The sequence below is a fragment of the Euprymna scolopes genome, chromosome 36, assembly GCF_053919585.1.
Source record: "Euprymna scolopes isolate OS-2025 chromosome 36, ASM5391958v1, whole genome shotgun sequence".
In the NCBI taxonomy this organism is placed as follows: Eukaryota; Metazoa; Mollusca; class Cephalopoda; order Sepiida; family Sepiolidae; genus Euprymna; species Euprymna scolopes.
The window spans coordinates 44,329,636-44,354,635 of NC_136517.1; the positions used below are offsets into that span (position 1 = coordinate 44,329,636).

Sequence of the window (25,000 nt, forward strand, 5' to 3'; positions counted from 1 at the left end):
GAGTGAAAAGATAAAGCCTGGGAGCGTGGACTTTCTATAACTGCACAGGATCATACAGGCCATACCTCAGCCAACAGGGAACAAGCTATCTCAACAATGGCCTAGAATGTGGTAGCTTTGCGGTCAAGGGGGTAGTTAGGTGTGGTCAATTTTCTAGCAGGTGACGATATTGTATTTACTCTATTGATCTGCTCCTTGGTGCAACAAATATATAACAATTTAAAAGGATACAGGAGGAGAGAGATACAGAGAGAAGAGGTAGAGAAGGAGAGAGAGGGAAAGATGAGAGAAGGAGATGGAGAGATGGGGGCAGAGAAAACAAGAACCTGTTTTGAACTGTGTGGTGTGAAATTTCGAACAGGATGCTGCTCATATTCTAATTTTCACTACGAAAAATATTGGAATCATCCTATCACTCATATGAGTCGCTAAAAATGATGACTAAAAAGCTCCAAGTCGCCAAGCGACACGGCTTCCAGAAAAAAATAAAAATAAAAAATAAAAACAAACAGCTAGGATAATGGCTTGAACTTAAGTTTAAAATTTAAAAAAAAAAGTCAAGTATCACGGTGTAATTGTGCTTTAAACAGAAACATTCGTTTCAAACGTGTTCCTGTTATGTCAAAGAACCTATTGTTGATTTTATTTGTCGGGGCTTTTAGCTTGAGTGGTAATAAAACTTTGCAAAAAATGCTGTGGATACTTGAGATTGAGTTCACTCTTATGAACAGGCGAATCATCCGATTTATGTGGAGCTCAAAATGACAAAACTTTTGCAAGTCGGAGGTCAATAGTTTAAATCAGCTTAATTAATATTTAAAACTACAGCGCATTTACACATTTTCGCTGTTCAAGGCTTTTATGTATGGCACAGACGATTCCTTGTCGTTTACTTCAGGAAGCCGGCTTTGCCCATTACAAACTGTGCAAAGGCATCAGTCACATGTCTGTGACAGTTACATAATTAAAATCTATTGTCTTTTGCAATTGCATACATTCTCTCTCGTGGAGTGATTGATACGTTGGGCAATAAGAACATTGTTCAAGCAGAAGACAACTTCCGCTTCCTAAACCTTTTTCTCACAAATTGTAAACAATCCCACTTGAGATCTCAGTGCACCAAGACGTTATCTTTCTCTCTTTGTATCTAGTAATGGCTTTACTAGATGATAGGAAACCCACGGACTCAATTTCATTTCTATAGTACATATACAAGGGGCGTTCCAAAGGTAATGCCTCCTATTTTTTTTATTTATGAATTAGAAGCGACTGCAAATTGCATTGTTATGATGAATGAACTTCTACATTCATGACATGAACGTTTTATCTCTCTATTGCAGAGACTCTAAGAAAGCAACTCTTGTCATGGACGTGCGTCAGAAGCAGAGATGCGTCATTGAATTCCTGTCAAAAGTGCATTGAGCATGGTGGTGATTATGTACAAAAAGTAAATTCTAAAGCATAAAAAAGTCGCTCGTTTTAATCTTACTCCTCCCGTCTTCGTTACTCTTCAACTTTTTTAATTTAAAAAAAAAAAAAAGAAAAAATACGAGGCTTTACTTTTGAAAGCATACATCTCCAAACACTCGGGCAACGCCGGGCTGAAATGCTAGTATATCTATAAAAGTGAACGTATCTGTGTATCTGTCTGTCTGCGTATCTGTGTGTCTGTGTGTGTACATTTCTCTACGCAATAACTCTGTCAATTTTAAGTCTACAGACTCGAAATATAATATACAGGGACCTCCGATTGTGGAAAATCAATATAATCGGTTTTCAGCCAGAAATTTGGAGATTAAGAGGTCAAAGTTCAACGATTTGACCTTTGAGAACTCTACCAATCTCCTCCGACAATTTTGGGTGTAAACACTTGAAATTTTAGATATAGGTTACGTTGACATGGATCTAACGTAATAACTTGATTTGAGCCCAAAACAATAAATGTTAAGGGGTCATAATAGGGGTCAAAGTTAAAAAAATTGACCGCTTTTTTTTTTTTTTTTGCTCAACATACACCTGCAAACACCCAGGCAACGCCGGGCATCCATGCTAGTATATCGATAAAGTGAACGTGTCTGTGTGTGTGTACATTTCCCTACGCAATAACTCTGTCAATTTTTAGTCTACAGACTCGAAGATTGATATACAGGTTACTGAAATTTGGGAAAATCTTTGTGATCTGTTTTCGGCCAGAAATTTGGCTGTTAAAGGGTCAAAGTACAACGATTTGACTTTTGAGAACTCTACCAAACTCCTCCGCCAATTTTGGGTCTAAACACTTGAAATTTTAGATATAGGTTCCTTGGACATGGATCTAACTTAATAACTTGATGTGAGCCCAAAACAATAAATTTTAAGGAGTCATAATTGGGGTCAAAGTTTAAAAATATTTTACCTCTGCGATCACACAGACAATTTTACATAAAGAGTATTCAGAGATAGGGCAAGCTTTTTCATCGGTTTGGGTCGAAAATTTTTACTTACCAATATAGAAATGTATGTATGTATGTTTGCATGTCTGCCCAACACGTTCGACAGAGGCGACGGATTTTATCAAGATCGGTATCGTTTTGAAGTTCGACCTTTCAGACGACAAATATCGAAAAATTGGCTAAAAACATTAATATCTTCACCTTAAACTGGGCATTTTTCTACGGGGGGGGGGCTTTTTTCGCCGATATTGTTGAAAGTCATCCTCTCCTTTCGATTGTCTAGCCTTAATTTTAATCAATGCCACTTGTGGTTTGGCGGTGGTCGGAACAGTATAGACGTTGGGTTTTTCCCCGTTCTTTTCTTCCTTTGCAGTACGGGTTCCAGCTTGCCTTCCTACTACCACGTTTTTTTTTGTTTTTTTTGCTCAACATGCACATCCAAACGCCCGGGTAACGCCAGGCTGAAATGCTAGTCTATCTATATATCTAGAAAAGTGAAAGTGTCTGTCTGTCTGTGTATCTGTGTGTCTGTGTGTGTACATTTCCCTACGCAATAACTCTGTCAATTTTCAGTTTACAGACTCGAAATTTGATATACAGGGTATTAAGATTTGGGAAAATCGATGTGATCGGTTTTCGGCCAGAAATTCGGCTGTTAAGGGGTCAAAGTTCAACGATTTGACCTTTGAGAACTTTACCAAACTCCTCCGCCAATTTTGGGTCTAAATACTTGAAATTTTAGATATAGGTTCCTTGGACATGGATCTAACTTAATAACTTGATTTGAGTCCAAAACAATAAATGTTAAGGGGTCATAATAGGGGTCAAATTAAAAACATTGACCGCTTTTTTTTTTCTTTTTTGCTCAACATACACCTCCAAACACCCGGGCAACGCCGGGCTGAAATGCTAGTATATATATATATATATATATATATATATATATATATATATATATATATATATATTATATGCGTGTGTGTAGGTGTGTGTTCGTAGAGAATATACTGTTGATTTTCTAAAATCAAATTTGAATCAAAGTTTAAAATGCAAAAATCAAGTATCGTGCTTCAATTGTGCTCTAAACAGAAACATTCATTTCGAATGCCCCTATCATATCAAAGAACCTAGTTTTGATTTTATATGTCTGGCCTTACTGCTTGTGTGATGATAATGGCTTGAATTTAAGTTTAAAATAAGAAAAGTCAAGTATCATGGTGCAATTGTGCTTTAAATAGAAACATTCATTTCAAACACACCCCTATTATATTAAAGAACCTATTGTTGATTTTATATGTTGGGCCTTTTAGTTTGAGTGGTAATAAACTTCTCAGCTGAATGAGATTTTTGATCAAGGTGTGGCAAACAAAGGGACCTGAGATATATTTAGATTTTATTTTAGAAGTAACTGAGTTTTACAGCAGTTTACATTTTCAGGAACATTTTTAAGACAGTCTTGAGCCTGCAACGGTTGATAACAGTCCAGTTGAGAATAATGATGAGTTTGACACAGTCGAAGACAGATTGTGGCTTGGAGCTTTGGGAGATCAAGATCAGCTGACATTAACTGACAAACTCGGTCTCAACAGAAAAACTAAAATACATACATTAGCGTTTAGATGATAGTTTCCCACGATGATGTCACACTCACACCCAGAGTGCAACAAATGTTTAGAAAAAATGTTAGAGTCTGTGTTTTGTATTTGTGTATGTATGGTTGGGAACGTTTTGAAGACAGTCTTGGTCCTGCGACGGTTGGCAACAGTCCAGTTGAGGACAGTATCCAGTTTGGGATAGTGGTGAGTTTGATAGACAGATTGTGGCTTGGACTAGGTCGAGAGGGCTTTGAGAGATCAAGATGAGCTGACATCAACTGACAAACTTATTTAGACTTAATTTTAGGATTGGCAATGAGTTTTACTACAGCTTTTTGACGATGGTTTGCAGACAATCTTGGGGTTTCTATGGGTTTACAATAGTCCAGTTGGGGACAGTTGTCTGTTGGACCCAGCAGAGGAGAGTTGCGAATTTGACACAGGCAGATCGTGGCTCAGAGTAGATCGAGATGAGCTGATGGCAACTAATGAACATGGCTTTGACAAAAGATATAGATGGGAATGTTAACGTGTAAAGAGTCGATAGTGTCACACACACACACACACACACACACACACACACACACACTCAGAACGCAACTAATATTCATAGAAAGTGTCTGAGTCTGTGTTTTCTTTCGTTTCTATTGTTTTATTTTATTTTTTCATAAGTGTGAGTCAGTGCACCTCCTCGACAGTTACCAATGTGTAGGAGATGAGGACACAACCAGAGTATGAAGGGAAGACGAAAGAAAAGAAATCCAGAGCATACAACGTTGGGGTTGGCGATTGTTGTCGAACTTGGTGACCCTTTTCTTCATATAAAATAATGCCAGTAGGATAGATATCGACGCAGCGATGTTACTTCAAAATGGCGCTCTTGGCACACATCTAAGCACATCTACAAGTCCTATTGTCTGCGTCCCTCACTCCAAATCAAAGAATAGTCATCGTTCAAGGTAGGGGAGGGGGAGAACAAATAGAGTAGGGAGGCTTGTGTTTTCGTAATGTTCATCATTGTCGGCAGTAAGACATTCTTTCAGATTTACGTAACAGTCCTCTTTTAGGAGGCTCTCGCAGATTATGTGCAGCGAAAAACAAAGTATGATATTATATATATATATATATATATATATATATATATATATATATATATATATATATATATATATATATATACACACACATTATATATACATACACAAACATACATAATATATGCACACACACATACTACACATACATGTATACATATATAAGCTTTTCGTAAGAAAAAAGGAGAGTTGCGTAAATGGTGAGGGTGATCAAGTCATGGGAACAAGAGAGCGCGTGGGGGATGCTGAATACATATAATCATATATGCGATGACGTAAGAGCAATTTTTGTTTGTTTGTTTGTTTTTGTTCAAATGGTTCTAGCCATGTCAAATGAAACACACGATCTCTCTAAGCTCCTTCGTTTAGCACCGACAACAATGCTTATCATTCCTCAGTATGAACGTTAGGGTTAGGGTTGGGGTTTGCAAAAAAAAAAAGAAAAAAAAAAAAAAAAAAAAAGAAGAAAATCCATCTTTACTGCTGAATCACACTTAGACAAGAGCTCCAAAGATGAGATTGACACAATAAATTAGGTACAAGTATGCACATAGACACCACGAAAGAACGAAATAATAAGCTTATAAATACCTATCTCTATCTCTATCTCTGCTATTATATAAAACGAACTTTGTATGTGTGCGTGTGAGTGAGTTCTCTATGCATTCAAAAACGGTTGGGCTGATTTTTTTTTTTTTTTAATTTCAAACGAAGCTTCTTGATGTGTCTGGGAGTGTTCTTACATAGGTTTTGTACCGGAATGCGTCTGATAAGTACTGATAATCGAAAAAAAAAATCCGATTAAAGAAGGGTGCGTCCGATTTTAACCAAAGTTAACACTTTTATACAACCTAACACCATAAGTGCATTTGAGAAGTTTTATCATCGCACAAGCAGAAAGGGCCAGCCTATAAAATCAAGAATAGATTCTTTTATAAGACAAGGACGCGTTCGAAATGAATATTTTTTTCGAGCACAATTGAGCCATGATACATGGCTTTTTGTACGTTTAACTTTAATTCAAGTGATTATGTAAAAATAATTTCATAAAATCAACTGATAGTTCTTTGATAAGGCAGGGGCGCGCTCGAAATTAATGTTTTTATTTAAGGCACAACTGACCCATGATACTTCACTTTTGCATTTCAAACTTTAAGTGAAGTTATAATTTACAGATAATTTTATAAAATCAACTATAGATTCTCTACAGTGCAATGTAGTCTGCAATATATTGTGGATGAAGTCACTGCGGGGAAGTATGTGAATCACCCCCCCCCCAGTACACTGCGGGGTGGGGATCTCTAACTAAAGCAGACAATCAATCGATTTGATTAAAAATAAATAGGCGATTTTATCGATTTTGATGACAATAAAAGTATGGGAGGGTGAGGATGGAACATTTGTTGATCCTCATTCAATCCTGGACAACGCCCGGTCTTTCTGCTAGTATATATATATATATATATATATATATATATATATATATATATATATATATTTTTTTTTTTTTTTTTTTTTTGTTAAAGTCTTCCCGCTTTATTATTTTTTTTTCTAATTATTTTTTGTAAGAAAACATTTATATTTTTAGAAAGATAATCTAATGACGGAATATTAAAGGAGACGAAGTCCATTTCTAACATTCAAAACCACTTTATTGAGTCAGCTTCGTTGTGGGGTAAATAAAAGGGAATGAAAGAGAAGGGTATTATTAATTGAGTAGGTCCGTGAGTAGGAACGAAAACAAAAGGTTAGAAAGTCCATGTGATTTGTAGGTATACGTTCCATTAGTAGCGAATAGAAAAGAGTTCATATGATGAGAGTGTATGTACATACATACGTGTTGAAGTCAGACAGTGTTCATGTGTGTATGTAGGTATTTTTTTTTTTTTTTTTGTATTTTCACCCCAAACAGGGCACAATGCCACTTTGATGTAGGAGGCTACTATCTGGGACATAATTTGCAGGGGTACTATGTAGGGGGTTCAGCAGCAATATGTCTGTTTACATTACACTTGAACTTCTGCATGTCAGTATCGTTAGGAAAGCAGGAACCTGGAAGGGAATTCCAAAGTCTGGCAGCCCTAGGGAAGAAACTATTAGAATAGAAGGCTTTCTGGCATCTGAGGATTTCTACCGTGTAAGGGTGGCATTTTGCTGCTTGCCGGGGTTTCCGGGGTATTAGGTTGGTGCAAAAAACACTATCGTTTTCTCACATATGTTAAATTTATATATGATTTCTGTATTAATTCATTATATAGCTATGTTATATATCATTTTGAAGTGCGTTTTTCACTCTGTTGAATCGTGTTATTTGTTATCGTTCTCAATCTCTTCATTTTTTTTTTTTTTTTTTTGCAAGGTTTTCAACAGCATGGACAAAATTCAAATCTGTATAATTTTCTTGTTCCAGTTCAAACTAGGCCGAAAAGCTGCCGAGACAGCTCGTGATATCAAGGGTGTGTTTGACCCATGAACCACTAACGAATGTGTGGCACAACAGTGGTTCAAGAAATTATGCAAAGGTGACAAGAGCCTCAAAGATGAAGACAGTCGCAGCCGGCCGACTGTGATTGATAATGAACATTTGAAAGCCTTAATTGAAGCCAGTCCTCGCAAAACCACACAAGAGATTGCTGTTGAACCAGAGGTCGACCACTCAACAATCGTTCACCATTTAAAGCAAATAGGGAAGTCAAATAATTTGGATAAATGGGTGCCACATGAATTGAACCATAATTAAAAATATTGTCATTTTGAGGTGTCTTCTACGCTCCTTCTAACAAAAACAACCCATTTCTATGCTAATGAGATAAATAAACTTGTTTCTCGTTGGCAAAAATGTGCCGATTCTAATGGCTCTTATTTCGATTAATAAAGTTTATTATGCAAGGAGTTATGATCTTTTGAAGTTGGACGTCAAAAAACAGCATTATTTTTGCACCAACCTATGGATGAGTTAGCTCACTGTGCAGTCTCCTGGTTGGAAAAAGAGAAAGAAACTGTGTGCTCCCTTTTATCAATGCCGGCTGTGTAATCAGCTTATCTGAGAGATGGTCTCTGATGGAGCTAGCCGGAAAGGAAGTTAAATACTTGCACCAATCAGCACCGAGCTTAGAAACTAAGCACAGATTCAAAATCGTTATAGTAGCTCATTGTAGTTGATTGTTGTACCACTTTTTACTTTAATTTGTCTTTTTCTCATCCTCCTCCCACTTTATCTTTTTTTTTTTTTTTTTTTTCAAAGTATTAGGAAAATTCTAAAATAAATGCTGGTCAGCACTTCCATTTTACAAATGGGTCACTATTTATCAAGCACTTGAGAATAAGGGTCAACAATTATAAATGAAAATTGACTAATCAGAATCAAAGTTTGATTTGTCAGCTTAAATGCTATTTAAGTCCAACTTTTAAAATCCAACCGACATAATTTTATATATTAGATTTAGTAATGAGTCACCATTTATCAAGGCTAAAAGCCACTCAAAGATAAGGGTTAATGAATAATGTTATATAACAAGGGTGGGTGTATATAAACGTGTGTGTGTGTGTATGTGAACGTCTAGTGTTTAAAATGTGGAAGCTATTTAAAGCAGGCATGTTTACCGCTCAGGGTGTGAAGTAAATGGACCAGTGAATGTCTGTGGATAACATAGGAAATATTAACATTTGGTAGCAAACTGTATTTGTAACCTGATTCTATTATATTCTTGACATTGATTTCCTCAATTATTTCAATAGATCAGAAGGCACCGTAATGAAAATGGTGCTATGGAATCAACAGGATTTGAACTTGGCATCACGAGATCACTAGTTCATGGTAGCATGTACTTTACCACCACCACTTCTTAGAATTAAAAGGTTATATGAAACAAGTCCTGGTGACCCCAGGAAAACTCTAGTCTAAAAAAAACAAAAACAAAAATAAACAAACAAAAAAAAAAAATGTGGAAGTATCTTTTTCACCAATGACAAAAAGTGTGTTCATTAGTGTTTTCCTTTAAATCCAACATAAGTTGTGCTGTCATTATGTTAATATCAAATGAGAAGCCAGTTATTTCCCTTGAATGAATATACACTAAGTGGAAACTATTTTAGGCAGACATGCTTAATACTCAGTGTGTGTGAAATCAGTGGACCATGTCAATGGCTGCTATGGATGCGTATGAAAACAACTGAAATGAATCCAATATATATATGTGTGTGTGTGTGTGTGTGTGTGTGTGTGTGTGTGTGTGTGTGTGTGTGTGTGTGTGTGTGTTTCAGTGAACAGGAGGGACAATTGCTGTTCCATCTTTTCTATTTGGTGAGTTAATGTTTGAACGTTCTGTTCCAGTGTGAAAAGAAATTTTCAACTCCCATGAGTCGTCTTCAGGCGTGTGCTGAATTAAAAATTAGTGAATTTATTGAAAAAAATCAATAAAAATCATTTAAACGTGTACAAAAGAAAAATGCTACTTATATATATATATATATATATATATATATATATATATATATATATATATATATATATATGTGGAAATTGTTAGTTGAAAATGCAGAATAGTTAATAATCTACTTCAGAATTTTTTTTTTTTTTTACACAGGAATCACCACTTATCAAGGCCTGGAGGCCACTCGAGGATAAGAGTTAATGGGCATACATTAGTCAATGTGATTATAGCGTAGTAAGCATAAGTAGTGGGAATTTTGTAAATTAGATTACTTAGGGGGACGGTTCATCAAGAATTTGTTTACGTTGGACTTGAAGACAATCAGATTGTAGTCAGCTGGAAAGCAGCCAATCGGAAGAGTTCCACAGGCGTGCAGTTCTGAGAAAGAAGCTTTGTTGATGGAATCTACATTTAGGTTTAGGCACAGATAAAGAGTGTGGGAAGTTATTGATAGTTTTTGGCTAGACTAGTGTTTTTCATGAAAGTTTGGTGAGGGGGGGCATAGATTGAAGCTCAGCTTGCCATGAAAATAATGATAAAGCATCCAAGTGGTCTTAAAGCTTTTGGGAGTGTTTTTATTTTTTTGTGTATTGTTTTTGTTTTGTTTTTTTCACCCCCAAACAAGGCAGATTGCCACTTGGGAGTAAGAGGCTACGATTTAGGATTGTATCTAACAGAGAAGTGAGGGAATTGAACAGTGATGTTCACATCACATTTAAACTACTGCACGTTGGTACAGTCAGGGAAGCTAGAAACAGGGAGGGAATTCTAAAGTCTAGCAATTGAAGTGAAAAAAACAATTCTTAGAATAGAAGGCTTTCCAGCATCTAAGAACCTCAACAGTGAATGGGTGGGATTTTGCTGCTTGTCATGTCAGTAGGGAGTATGTACATTGAGAGGGCCTGTGCTATGGGTTTATCAGAGCATATTCCACAAAAGTACTTGTAAAAAAAGTATATTAATGCAACATTGTGACGATGGAAAAGAGGCTGGAGCTTGATCAATATTGAGGAGCCTATTAGATTTGAGACTTTTTCTTGGACTAAAGCTACAAATAGGCTCCCCCCACCAAAAAAAAAAAAATCCTACTCCCCCCACCACCACTTTTCTCACATCGCAACTGAAGCATGCTTGTATTATTTGGATTCTTCAAACTACTGCTCTCATCTTGAGTGTGAGTTTCACAACGTTTCGGTCGATGTTACCTGCGATTTTCTTCAGGTGTATCTTGTCAGACTCAAGAATCTGGATGGAATTATGAGTGGAACCGCTTATTTACTCCATGGGGGTAGCATACTCTTGTCCCATCAACCATGACTGGATAGAGGTCCTAAGTAATTCGCAATTGTATTTTTCGGTCACCCCCACTGAGAATTGAACCTCCAATTTTCAGGAGAATAGGTAGTTCTAATAAGAATTTTGGAAGCCTTAAACAATTATATGTGTGTGTGTGTGTGAGAGAGAGAGAGAGAGAGAGAGAGAGAGAGAGAGAGAGAGAATATTATTATTTTACTTATTAGTGTAAATATTATTATCTACTATTTACTAGCAGTTCAGCCTGGCTTTGCTCGGGCCCTATGTACTGTTCATAACTTTATGTGCATATGTATAAATATATTAAAAAGTTTGACTCATGTCCAGGTAACCTATGTCTAAAATTTCAAGTGTTTAGATCAAAAATTGGCAGAGGCGCTTGGTAGAGTCTGCAAAGGTCAACTTTTTCAACTCTGACCTCTTGGCAGTCAAATTTTCGCCCAAAAACTGATTAAAATGCTTGCTACATGTCTGAATACCCTTTATGTAAAATTTCAAATGTTTAGACCCAAAATTGGCTGAATAGTTTGCTAGAGATTGTAAAGGTCAAATCTTTTGAACTTTGACCCCTTGGTAGACAAATTTTTGGTCAAAAACCGATTAAAAAGATTGCCCTATCTCTGAATACACTTTATGTAAAATTTCAAATGTTTAGACCAGAAATTGAGTAATTTGGTAGAGACCGCAGAGGTTAAATTTTTAAAAAACTTTAACCCCAATTTTTAACACACCTTAACATTTATTGTTTTGGGCTCAAATCAAATTATAAAGTTTGATACATGTCCAAGTAACCTACACCTAAAATTTCGAGTGTTTAGACCCAAAATTGACCGAGGAGTTTGGTAGAGTTTTAAAAGGTCAAATCGTTGAACCCCTTGACAGCCAAATTTCTGGCCGAAAACCGATTAAAAAAATTTTCCCAAATCTGAATACTGTTTATGTTAAATCTCGTGTCCGTAGACTGAAAATTAACAGAGTAGTTTAGTAGAGAAATGTACACACACAGACAATTTTACTTTTTAGATATACTAGCAGTTCAGCCCAGCTTTGCTCGGGCCCTATGTACTGTTCATAACTTACCCTACGTGTGAATACACTTTATGTAAGATTTCAAATGTTTAGACCAAAATTTGTCTGAGTAATTTCATAGAGACCACAGAGGTAAATTTTTTTTAACTTTGACCCAAATTTTGACCCCTTAACATTTATTATTTTGGTCTCAAATCAAAATACAAAGTTTTATCCATGCCCAAGTTATCTACATCTAAAATTTCAAGTGTTTAGACACAAAATTGGCAGAGGATTTTTGTAGAATCTGCAAAGGGGAACTCTTTCAACTTTGACCTTTTGGCAGCCAAATTTCCACCCCAAAACTGATTAAAATGCTTGCCTCATGTCTGGTTATCCATTATTTCCAAATTTCAAATGTTTGGACCAAAAATTGGCTGAGTAGTTTTCTAGACATCGTAAAGGTCAAATCGTTTGAACTTTGACCCCTTGGAAACTCAAATTTTCGACACAAACCGATTAAAAAGATTACCTTATCTCTGAATACACTTTACGTAAAATTTCAAATGTTTAGACCAGAAATTATCTGAGTAATTTGGTAGAGACCGCAGAGGTCAAATTTTTTATAACTTTGACCCCAATTTTTAGGCTCAAATCAAATTATAAAATTTGATCCCTGTCTAAGTAACCTACATTTAAAATTTCAAGTGTTTAAACCTAAAATTGACAGAGGAGTTTGGTACAGTTTTCAAAGGTCAAATCGTTGAACTTTGACCTCTTGACAGCCAAATTTCTGGCCGAAAACCGATTAAAAAGATTCTCTTAAATCTGAATACTCCTTATGTCAAATCTCGAGTCTCTAAACCGAAAATTGACAGAATTATTTGGTAGGGAAATATACACAGACACACACAGACAGACATTTTCACTTTTATAGATATATAGATAGATAATTAATGGTTTTCATATCGTGGTAAATTCTATATTAGGTCTGCTTAATAATTGATTGTCTCCTAGCATATGTGCTGCTTCTTTGAGTCGTAAGAATATTTGTTGAACTCGGGGGAGTTCTGTCCAAATTTCTAGGTTTGGAAGTTTGGCAGAAACCTCCCTGAGTTCAACAAGATACACCTGAAGAAGGTCGGAGGTTACATCGACCGAAACGTTGTGAAAATGACACTCAAGATGAGAACAGTAGTCCAATAAATCCAAATAATACGAATAACCAATCCTCATCTAAAAAATTCGGAAACGTAAAGCATGCTTGTGATTTTTTTTGTGTGTGTATCTCTATCTCTACTATTATATAAAAGTCACTTTGTGTGTGTGTGTGTGTGTGTGTGTGTGTGTGTGTGTGTGTGTGTGTGTGTGTGTGTGTTTCTTCCTCATATGATCCGAAATGGCTGAGCCAATCGTTTGCAAATTTCACACAAAGCTAATTTATATTTCTGGCAGTGTTCTTAGATATGTTTAGTACAGAAATTCATCAGATAAACATAGAAAACCAAAGAAAAAAAATCCGATCTTAAAAATAAACGTTTTTCTCTAATAGATAAAATAGACTTTTTCCAAGGGAATATTTTACGATACACTGGCCAAGGTTATACCGGTGTAACGTAAAATATCCCCCTGTAAAAATTCTTTTTTATCTATAAGAGAAGAAGAGTATTTTTAAGATCGACAAGCCCAAATATCAGCTGACATGATATTGTAAACAAACACAGACGGAATTTGATGATGATGATGATGATGATGATGCTCATCATCATCATCACCATCACCATTATTATTATTATTATTATTATTATTATTATTTGCGAATTAGTCAATCGGGCAAATGATATCTCGTAATATATAATATTCAATAGAGGATTGATTTTATAATAATGCATACGCAATTTGCATAAATTAAAATATCATGTTTAAGCGTATTGTACGACCAGGCAATGCCGGGCATCCAGCTAGTTTAAAATAAAGGGGGGATTTTTATGGTCTGAAGCAACAGTGCAGAGCTACAGAATATATAAAGCATTCATGGGAAAGTCCAGGTAGAAAAAAGGGGTTCAAAGTATTCTATGGCAACAGATTGAAAATCGATTTTTCAATGGAACTAATTTTGACTTTCACTCGTTGCCCTACAAGTGAGAAAGTGTCAAAACATAGTGTAGGTAATCTTCGCATGAATGAAAGTCTGTCGCAGCGTAATGGTTAGCATAATAATACTTGACGTATGAGTCATGGGAACGTCGCTATCCCACTCTGCATAGTGATTAAAAAAAAAAAAAGTTTTAAGTAATCTCCATGTTTTGTTTTGTTTGTCTGTGTTTTTTGTTGTTGTTTCTTTGTTTGTTTTTGTTGTGTTTTTCTTTTTATTTTTGCCGTTTTCGTTTTTTTTTTTTTTTTTTTTTTTTTTTTCTTTAATGCGGTCATACCAATTTGCGATCAATAAAAGGTGTTAAAATGCGCTTGCTTTGGTAAGTGAATTCCGCGTGTGACTAATTAAGTTCTATTGTCATCTTAGCTGTCCAGAGACTGAAACGGGGAAATCAATTTATTTTTGGATCACGACAAAGAAACCAGGTTCTTGTATTAAAAACAACAAAAACAAAAAAAAAAAAAACTATAACACTTGGAGAGTGCAGACCTCCTCTAACGATTACCATCTCAGAATATGGAATCAGCTCAAATCTAAAGTTATCTCTTCTATTTAAGTGTTTGATTTTATTTACATTCTTTGTGATAGAATTGGAGCACAGGATGGAGCAGATGCTAGTGTGATTGCAAGAGTTAGAAGTGGATGGAGAAAGTTTATGGAACTTTTGTCATTACTAATTAACGGAGCGTTACCATTGTCGAGTAAGGGAAGAGTCTATCAGGCATGCAGTGTGATGATGTATGGAGAAGTGAAACCTGGCCAGTGAGGGTTGAGGACATGTGTTGCATGAAGAGAAATGAAATGAGAATTATACAATAGATGTGTAATGGGAGTCTTAAAAAAAGTGGGGGAAGGGGGCTTAGATTTGATGACATCAAAGAAAGATTAGGTCCAGATAGTATAGGACAATGTGTGTAGAACAAGAGACTGTGATGATATGGCCTAGTTGAAAGAATGGATGAGAGTTTTGAGGGTTAGAAGATGTAGAACAGTTGAGGTAGCAGGTTCAGTTTATAGAGGAAGGCCAAGGAAAACATGGGAGGAAGTGATAAGAATAGACTTGAGAGAAAGAGGGATAAATAAAGACCTGGCCAGAAATAGGTTACTGTGGAAGTCAATTTCTAAAAGTCGTCACATAGGTGCTAGCATGAAAAATTGACGTTAAACTGATGATGATGATGATGATGATGATGTTGATGGTGGTGGTGGTGGTGGTGAGCTCATTTGATTTACACGTTTATTGTTCTTCATGTTTAAATGCTCATGGTTCCTGCAGATCTTCCGACGTCTGAGGATTCTCCATCTTCGATCGTTTCTGGAACCAAAAGTTGATGTAGCAACCAAAAGGAAGACACCAAATTCTATGTTAATTTATAGAAATACAATTTTATTCAGCCGATGCCGCTGCCTCAATTCTGGCTAAGGACGGGGAAAGGGAGAAAAATACTGCTGATTCGAATGAGCTTTGCTCACACTTTGTTTATCATGATTCATCAAATCATTCCTTAACATTCATCTTTTTTTTTTTTTTTTTTTTTTTTTTTACAAAGGCATCACCACATTATCAAGGCCCAGAGGCCACTCAAGGATAAGGGTTAAAGAGTGTACAGTAGAAATTGTTTAATATAGTAATCATTAGTAATGAAAATTTGGTAAATTTAATAACTTATATGGAACGGCTCATCAAGAACTTATTTACGTTAGACTTGAACACAACCATATTGTAGTCAGCCGGAAAGCAGGAAAACGGAAGACAATTCCACAGGCGTGCAGTTCTAAGAAAGAAGCTTTGTTCATGGAATCTACGTTTAGGTTTAGGCACAGATAAAGAGTGGGGGAAATTATTGATAGTGTTTACAGCTAGACGAGTGTTTCTTGTGAAAGTTTGGCGAGGGGGGACCATAGATTGAAGCTCAGTTGAACACTTTCCATGAAAATAACGATACATCAGAGACAAACTCGCAACATCTCTTCTGTGAGATAGAGGTTGCAAGGAGGAGAAAAGGACATCTCCTACGAGGCTACAAAGTCTATTTTGAACTCTATCAAGGCAGGACAAGTCCTTTCTAGCAGCTCCTGCCCAGATGTGGCAACAGTATTCCATCCTTGGACGTACCTGGCTCTTATATAGGTAGAGAATAGCATCAGCACGCATTGATCTTTGCTTACCTTTCAGCTGTCACATTTCTATTATTCTCAACAAACTTATTACCCTAGGCTTAACTAAAATATACACGAGCTGATCTACCTGTTTAATATGTCACAAAGTTATACAATTATATCTTGACTTTCGATTACTCATCTAGTTCATTTTTCTTTAAAAATTGTTCTACATTATTGGTGTGTCTCGTTTGTATGGCTTCCCAGAAAAGACTATCTGCAAGCCTTTGTTTCTCTTGGTCGAAAATGTGACATCATGTCATAGTTTGATTCCTGCTTTGTCTATGGAGTTTTGTAACGTTACCCTCGTTTTAACATGTAGACATGTGTTAAGTTGTTAATACATAGGCCCCCAACACGTTGTAGACTCCATCACAAAAAACCATGACAAGAAATAACTCACTTTTTTTTCCTTAGTGAAACAACCAACATTTATTTACAGAAATTTATTTATAGCTGGAGATCTTGTGAAGTAAACCTTTTGATATGTCAAAAGCAATTGCCCTAGAAAGGTTGCCTCCGTCAAGAGATTCGCTAATCCTAGTACAAGGATAGTGTAGTGGTTCACAACCATCGTGCCATGGCACATTGATGTGCCGCGATGTGATTACATGTGTCACGTGTGTGTCGCGAATAGGTTATAAGTGGAAATCACAAGTTGTTGTAGTTGGAAAAGAGCTATCATATCTTATAAATGAAGTTGTTTGTGTTAATAACTACCAGCTTGTACCAGTCACCATAACAAACTATTTTCTCTTGTGGATTAATGCCCCTTGCTGACTGATGCGGCCATGCACTGACCAGTCCAGTCAGCTAGTAGGGCGCATTAATCCTATATATCCCTTAAGAAACTACTTACCTAATTGCCAGGAACTAGCCAGAAGTCAGCAGAGGGGCTCCGACCATCAAAGAAGACAAACCTCTCTTTCCTCTCACTCTCTGTCCAGTTATTCTCCAGGTTGTGACTACTTTACTGAAGAACTACACTGGACAACTCGGGGACACTTGTGGATTAATGCCCCCTTGCTGACTGATGCAGCCACATACTGACCAATCACTTACAAGGGCACATTAATACTACATGTCCCTTAGTTTCTCACAGGGATAAATAGTTCCTTAAGGGCCATATAGGATTAATGCGCCCTAGTAGTTGATTGGTCAGTGCGTGGCCGCATCAGTCAACAAGGGGGCATTAATCCTATATATCCCTTAAGGAACTAATTACCCCTGTCGGGAACTAACCAGCAGCCAGCAGAAGAGCCCAGACCACCAAAGAAGACAGACCTCTCTCCTCTCACTCTTAGTCCACTGAATTCCCCAGGTTATGACTGCTTTACTGAAGACCTCGACTGGACAACCATAGAACACTTCAAGTTTCTGCCTCCTGACACGAGAACATCCTAGAACTTTCTATTCCTTTTCTTTCTTTCACCGCGGACACAGCCCTTCTCCTTTTGAAATAACCCCTTTTGTTGTTTTGTTCTAAAAAGCGGTGCTGGTTCATAATTCCGTGCTCTTGTGTTGCAAATTAATCTTTTATTAAGGGTTTTGTGCACTCATGCATAAAACTTACCTAAAAGCTCACACACTTATATTACTTAATGCTTAAATATCAAAAAAAGAGAAGTAATAAAATATATAAAAAGAATCGTTTGTTTAAATTATTACATATTTTGAATTTTGCATGAAAATAGACATTGGTAAACATTGTAAAATATCCATTTAAATATTGGACGGTGACCGTGGTCTAGTGGTTAATGGCACGAACTGACCATCTAGGTGTCCCAAGTTTGAATCCAATTCGTTCCACATAAAAATCACTTTAACTTAGGATGTTGGCAACCTTCAAGTGGTTCTTCTCGTAATTCCCTATGTCTTTCTAGAAAAAAAATTCTGACTGGAAAAATATCAGGGAAACCAATGCCACTGATAGAATCATCAGATTCATATGATTTAAACATTCATTTTTTGTAATCAGTGTGCCGGCTGGCGGCAAAACTTTAAAGAACTCGATTGCATGCCTCCATGTAAAAACAAGTTTGGGAACTACTGGGATAAAGAGATGATATTCTTGCAAGAGGGTGGGATACTTTCTTTTTTTTAATTTTTTTTTATTCTTTTTTAGATTATTACCAGGGAGAGATTTGGAATGGGAGATTTTCATCAGATTATTTCAAATATTCACATAAACGTGTAAAGGTAATAAAAGGATCTACTAGAGGATAAGGGGAGAGAGGGTGGCAGAAAGGATAGAAAGAGAGAAGGGTGAAGAGAGAAAAAAAGGAAGGAGAGAAAAAGAGAGAGAGAGAAGGGAAAAAAAGGGAGTAATAGAAACAATAGATGAGAAAAAAAATATATATTTTAAGCCACCCCTCTTTGATTAACCAGCGGTATGTGAAGCTCTTTGTTTGTTTGTAAATAAACAAGCAAAGCCAGCACTGTAAAAGCCGTGGACAAGTGTCTATATGAATGGGCATTTGATGAGGTCGTTTATGAGCATCGATCTCATGGGCCCGGGTGGGGGGTGGGGTAGAACTCTCAACTAACAACTAGATGGTTGTAAGTTCAATCTCTGGCTAGAGATGGGTGTTAGTCTAGGCCCACTGATGAGCTGTGATACAACGAAACAGTCTTTTGTGAATGACATATATATATATATATATATATATATATATATATATATATATATATATATATATATATATATATAATCACCGTTTTATCTGCTTAGTTACACGTTTCGTTTACCAAATCGTATCAAGGGATCTGACAATTTCGTCAGACTTTACAGAAACATAAACGTCTGACAAAATTGTTGGATCGTTGATACGATTCGGTAATCAAAACATGTGTAACTAAGCAGATAAAACAGTAATAAAATATACATATTTGCTCTGGTATTGAGCACTCTTTTCAGGTTTTTACTAATTACCATTTTTTTGCTATATACATCTACTAGCAAAAGTACCCGTCGTTGACTGGGTTCAAAAACAGCCTACAGAAAATGGACTCTGATTTATGAAAGTATGTTAGGTTATGAAAAGGAAGGGTTGTAAAGAGATAGCTTCGAATTTGGGAGTATCAAAACCAAAGCAAAATATGATGAAAGTAAAAATAAAATAGATAAACCCCATAATTTATTATACCATACCTGTTAACATGGAAACACTTATCACAATATTCTGTGGATCTATATTAAAAAACCTTGTTAAACTTTGTGACATATTTCCATTCTGTGGAGGTCAAGGCGCGAACAAACACCCCATAATTTTATTATACCATATTTCTTCAAACTGAAACATAATTATCAAAGTATACTTACGCAGATAGATATTAAAAGTTTTTATTAAAGTTTGTGCTTATTTCCATTCTATGGAGGCCAGGCGTGAACGCAGACCCCACAATTTTATTATACCATCCCTATTTAAGTTAAAACATACTTATCGAAGTATTATTATGTACATCTATATCAAAAACACTTGTAAACGTTTTTTTTTTAATTTTTAAATTTTTCATCTCCGTACTTTGTGGACCAGGTGCGTACGCAGACCCTACAATTTTAATGAATCATCATTATGCCAGATCAAACATACCCATTCTTGTGTCTCGATACATCTTCTATCATTATATGTGATCAGTTTTCTATAATAGTCAACCATATAGGAGCCTATTCGTTACCAGACACACACACACAGACGTTCAGCTTTATATTATAGAAGAAGATATATATATATATATATATATATATATATATATATATATATATATATATATATATTAGTAGCTGGACGTTTGCCTTGCCCCGTCGTACAATACACTTAAACATGATATTTTAATTTATGCAAATTGCGTATATATTATTATAGAGTCAAACCTCTATTGAATATTATATATTACGAGGAATAATTTGCCCGGTGGACTAATTTGCAAAAAAAATAAAGAAATAAAAAAAATAATAACGATAATATTATTCATCAAATTCCGTCTGTGTTTGTTTACAATATCATACCAGCTGATATTTGGGGTTGACGATGAATGCCCCGGAAAAGTCACTTCTGATTAATGTTTAGTTTTAAAATATGCAAACAAAGAAATGACTTGCGACAATTTTAAATGATATATCTTCTTTTATCATAAATTGAACATATCAATAAGAAAAAAATTAAAATAAAGTGGTGAGGTACATCCAGGCTTGAACTGGAGACCATTCGATCTGTAATTGAATACTCTGATCACTGAGCTATATCTTCAGATGATAATACGAGGGGCGTGCAATAAGTACTTCCAGTTGTCTGATCTAGTTGAAATTTTGCATGTGCAATGATTTATATTTGGCAAATTACAGCTCTGAATTAATTGTGGTTTCTGTTTTACAGGTGTTTGAACTGAATCAGGTGTGAAATGGAGCCTATTGAATGTCGAGCAGTGATCTTGTAAAACGCTGGCATCGTGAATTCAAACATGGCCGGAAGTCTGTGGAAACAGCTCCCAGACCTGGTCGCCCCTCCCCCCCTTCTGCCATTAATGAGGCATCTGTCCGTCAAGTTGAGGCTGCCATTTTGGAAGATCGGCGCATTACTATTAGCCAAATAGCCCAAGATGTCAGGGTCTGTGGAAACTATCATTCATGACCATTTGCATATGCATAAGGTGTCTGCCAGATGGATTCCCAGGTTGCTCACACCATTCCAGAAGCGAGAAAGCGTTGAGTGCTCGAGGATGAATTTGGAGATGTGCCAAGAAGATGAGTCAAAGTTTTTCAAAAGACTGATTACACAGGATGAAACCTGGGTCCATCACTATAATCCAGAGACCAAAGCTCAGTCAATGCAGTGGAGGCACTTGCACTCACCACCTCCAAAGAAGGCAAGGGTGTAGCCCTCCGCTGGCAAGGTCATGCTCACAGTCTTCTGGGACCAGGACGGAGTAGTGATGAGATTTCCTGGCAAAGGGTACCACAATTACAGGAGCCTATTATGCTTCACTTTTGAGGAAATTAAGGGAAGCTATCAAAATCAATAGGCGGGGCAAAATCAGCAAAGGTACGCTCCTCCTGCAGGACAACACTCCTGTCCACAACTCGTATGTTGCCAGATCAGAAGCATGGGCGTGTAGTTATGAAATCCTTCCCCATCCTCCCAACTCTCCTGACCTCGCACCCTCTGACTTTCACCTCTTCCCAGCCATGAAGTTGCTTTTGAAAGGAAAGCGTTTCCCAGATGATGCAGCCTTGATTTCTGAAGTCACGTCGTGGTTGGAAGACCAACCTGAGGTGTTCTACAAAAACGGTCTCCAGAGCTGCATCAAATGATGGGAGAAATGCATAACTCTGGGTGGTTCCTATGTAGAGAAAGACTAATAACTGTGCCAAGTTTTGTTGCTCTACTGCTATGGGAAGTGGGTCAGGGGCATTACTTATTGCACGCCCCTCGTAGTTCTGTTTTTTTTTTTTTTAGAAGAAATGATTTGCTGAGAATTATCTCCCTTGGCCGGTAAAATGTAAAATATTCTCCTGTAATATAAATTATCTTTTCGTAAAATTTGCAAAAGATAGGCTTAGGCCGCTCGAAACCTATGAGAAAGGAACACACACAGTGACTTTTATACAATACAGATATGGGTAGAGAGAAGGGGGAGAGAGAGCGAGAAGAAGGAAAAAGAAAAGAAGCAAAAGGAGAAGGGAGAGTAAAGAAGAGAAAGACTGGATGGAGAGAAAGAGAGGAGAAAGGATAAAGAAAAGGAAAAATTGGAGAGTAAGAGAGAAATGGGGTGAGAGGGTGAAAAGAGTCCATAAAGATAGAGAAATAGAGAAAAAAGGGAAAGATAGAGAAGGGAGGCACAGGGCAAAAGAAAATGAGAGAGAAGAGAGAAAGAAAGAATAAAGAGAAAACGAAGAAAGAGAAAAGAAAGCGAGCAAAGCTCAGAGAAAAGAAGAAAGAGGGTGAAAAATAAAAAAATGAATAAAAGAAAAGCCAAAAAAAAAAAAACATAGAAAAGCAAAATAAATATGCCAATGTTTTTCCTCAATGTTTGCTTTTTATTTGAAGTTCTAAGAATGGACGATTATAAAAACCCAGCTGTGATACAATGACACGTTTTGGCATGAAGGGGAGGGGGCGGCGACTCATCCGCCCATGATGTTCACAAGAGATTTTTGTTCCACATGAACTAATTCAGGTTGCAACTAAAGGCTCTGGCTTTCCAATAGACAAAGTATGACACCTCCGGTGGTTTTACCCTGGCCGAAAAGCCACCAGAGTCTAGACGTGGCCGTCGTAAATAGGAGGCCTAGTCACTAAAAGTCACGTGACCTGCTAACGTCACAGAATAAAGTAAAATGGCCACAGATGGTGTTTTCTCTGTTGGCTGGCGTATGGTCTTTATGGTCCTGTGCAGTTCTAAGATGTTCACCTTCCCAGGCTTTGCCTTCTCATCGTTTGAGAAATGGATTAGTTTATTTTTAATCGTCTGAGATGTCCCTACCAGGGAATGTCGATAGGATTGTCCAAGGATCTTTTGCAGATCAGAATGCTTTTTCTCTACGGCGCTGTCTTTTAAAAATCCAACTGTCCCCACCTTGTACCCGCCGTGGAAGGGAGATAAACATAAAGTATCACACTCCCACTTCAACTCTCCCTACCTTGAATGGCCTTGGGCCTAACTTGCAAGTGAAAATATTTTTATTTTATTTGCAAATAAATAACTGAAAGTTATGGGTTTGTTCTGTCCTCAGACGAATGATAAGAAATCTTTCTATACTGAAGCAATTTTTCAACAATCAGTTCGGCAGTGGCTTTGTTGCTGTTGAGCTGAAGTATAGTGCTGTTCAGTCCTTGGAGACTCATATTCCCAGGCTTTACCTTGTCCTCTGTGACAAGGGGATAATTTATTGCTAATCTGAAGCGTCCCTACTAGGGAATACTAATAAAATTGTGCAGGTATTTTTATAGGCCAGCAGCCCTTGGATCTTGGTTCAATGTAATGGAACTGCTGACAAGCTTGTAGCAGCATGACACATATGCAAATGAACAAACCAGTGTGCGAAGTGACGTCACAGCAGAGAAAGAGAGAAGAAAGAAAAGGAGAGAAAAAAAAGACACACATGGATGGCAAGCAACGGGAACAAATGTGGATAGCGAAGAGGATGTGAGATGGACATGTGGCCAGGTGGTGGTGTGAGAGAATTTTAAAGCATGTGTTTGACACAGTAGAGTTTTTGTTAAGCACATGTGCAATGATTGTTTGGAAAGTGCCGTTAATAAATGCCTTTTGTTAAACCTGGAAAGAAAAGCCGTGTCAAATTTCTTCCTTTTGTTTGTTTCCTTGCGACTGTCTCCGACACATCTTGGGTCCGAGTCTTAAAATGTAACAACACCGCTTAAGAAGACTAACGAACATGCTACATCAAAAATAGATTCAACCGCTTTTTTGTCATTTGGTAAAAGTAGAAGAAAAGTGCTAAGAGACAATTCTACCTACAAACATATGCAAGAAAAAGCCAGGCCTATTGAGCTTGCTCACATACAAGCTGCAAATATGGAATGAAGGGAAGGCCATGTGATTCTATTTTATGACACCCATGCAGTAAGGAAAACAATAAAAGTGCAAACAGCTCCAAGAGTGAATGTCATCAGAGAGACACAAAATCCGACAAGCTTGGATCCACAAGAATATTTGTCCTTTTGATTGGATCAAAATAGATCATAACTCTAGCTCCAGTCAGGATTTCCTTTAATTTGTTCAGTTTCGTCTTGTCTCAGATCACCTCCATTTTGTATCTCTTCTCCTGAGTTGTTACTACGGCTTGCTGAAAATGGTATAGTGTAGGATGAATCTAGCTACATTCTTGTTCAGCTGTCCTCATAAATGATCAAATTATACCAAATTACTTCTACAAACGATTATTACACAACTATTCCAATGACTACAATACACATATTAACCCTTATCCTCGAATGGCTTCCGGATCTTGATATGTTCCTGAAAACTTGGGTTCAATGAGTGACAAGCAGAGGTAGAGATCCCAGTAGGACCTGGAAAAGATGGAAACCAGGTATTAGGGTCACTGGGGTGCAGTCATGATGGCTGACTACTGTTGGAATCTGATGAGAGACCTCCCTGACGCTGAGTATTCTAGGAGTTTGAACAATAGTGAAACAAATTTTCATTACTAATGATTATTATATTGTCCAATTTCTACTGTACACTCTTTAACCCTTATCCTTGAGTTGCCTCTTTGACCTTGATAATGAGTTGATACCTATGAAAAAAAAAAAAAAGAAAAAGTCCAATGTGAACAAGTTCTAATTGAATCGTCCCCCTAAGTAATCCAAGTTTCAAAATTCCCACTGTTTACTATGCTAAATGACTAATGTATACCTATTAACCCTTATCCTTGAGTGGCTTCTGGGCCTTGATAAGTGGTGACACCCTTGTAAAAAAAAAAACAAAAAAACCCTGCAATTTATGTGTACTTAGCTTCATCTATACTGGCCATTCAGTTTGCAGTAATCGATGTTTCTACCAAGTAACTAATATACGTTTTTGGCAAAACATTTTTTTTCTCTTAAAAACATTCAAGATGACATGTGTTGACAAAAATCAGCTGATAATGCCAGAAAAAATGCAATAGATTTTGTCACAAGGTATGATTTTCTTTTTCAAATCAACTTATCACAAAAACATGACCTGATGGAGAGAAACGGATACCATTTCCTGATTCAGCAGTGCAAAAATCAGTTGTAGAAATGTAGACAACATTCAAAAAGCCTTTAAAAAATTATTGCCCAATGAATCAATAGAAAATTGG

General features: G+C 36.7%; 1 protein-coding gene across 4 annotated transcripts in view; it reads right to left on the reverse strand.

Annotated features, from left to right (window-relative positions):
• LOC145260436 (calmodulin-lysine N-methyltransferase-like) overlaps positions 1-25,000 on the reverse strand; it is a 206,130-nt gene that overhangs the window by 140,839 nt on the left and 40,291 nt on the right. The window lies entirely within an intron of this gene.